Genomic DNA, 1269 nt, shown 5'->3' with positions numbered 1-1269 from the left:
ATCTAACTGGAATATTCTGTAATCATAATTTAACTTCTGAGCCCACAGCTTCCATCTTTCTGTATCATTCTTAAAATCCCACTGATTGGTAAATACACAGTGGATATACATCAAATATTTGTACCTTAAAACAGAGATCTTAATTTGAACCTAGAAAAACTGCCTGGAGACAGTCCAAGACTGATCTCCCATCTCTGTCACTTTCATCAGATACCAAGGGAGGAAAAGGAATATATTCCCATCCTCTCTGTTCTTTCCTCACTTTGTAATTAAGTATCTGGAGCCTTGGAGTCCAAGACCCAGCAGACCTCAATGATTCTCCTTTTTTCTTTGAGGAAATAGTCAAGTTTATAATCATGACTTATAATGAAGAAGTTATTTCCCTCAAGGCAGACAGTTCAGGGAGTTTTCTTTTTTCTTTTTCTGAAAAGTTATTTCCCTTATGAGCTTATTAAAATCAAGTTCTGCAGACCATTTCCTAAATAGTTACTGTGATTTAAAAAATAAAGAACAAAATAGATCTGTGACCCCATGTGTGGAAGATCTCACCCCTACAGATACAAATGGCCATCCATCCATATCTTCCCTCAATTTATGTAGTCATTAATGCAGCATTTGGTTACTGACTCACAGAACCCAAAAGGGTTTACTGACCATGAAAAAAAATCATAACTATAAGTAAGAAGGGAGAGAATCCCAGGGTCCTATATTTGGTAAATTGTGCTGACATCACTACTTTTCTACACATAGAGCATCCCTGTCAGAGCTCAGCTTGCATTTATATGTAATTCAACAACATTTAGAACTGCTTGTGCTAGGCACTGGGAGAAATGGAAAAAATTGACTAAGACTGACCTTCAAGGACTGTGCAGCCTAGTGTGGTGATAATTCAACATAGAGTGTTCTCCTTACATACATTATGGGATCACAGATTTGGATCTGGAAGAGACTTTAGAGACCATAAAGTCAAACTCTCCCATTTATGGATAAGGAAACTGAAATTCAGAGATATCAAGAGATATACCCAGGATTACACTGTTCTGAGGTAGGATTTGAACTCAGGTCTTCTGGATTTCAAACCAAGCGCTCCATCCATTGCAGCAACACATTAAGCTTGAATTGTGTCTTTGCGCTTTCCAGCCATTGTTATTAATTCTGCTCTATCACATTGTTTCCTTAACTGAAAAAGGAAGGGAGGAAAGGAGGGAGGGAGAGAGGAAGGTAGGAAGGAAGGAAGGAAGGAAGGAAGGAAGGAAGGAAGGAAGGAAG

This window comes from Petaurus breviceps, unplaced genomic scaffold (genome assembly GCF_028583685.1).
Source record: "Petaurus breviceps papuanus isolate PSGF00001 unplaced genomic scaffold, PetGlider_PUasm1.0 90330, whole genome shotgun sequence".
NCBI classification, from domain to species: Eukaryota; Metazoa; Chordata; class Mammalia; order Diprotodontia; family Petauridae; genus Petaurus; species Petaurus breviceps.
This window is presented reverse-complemented; position numbering follows the sequence as displayed.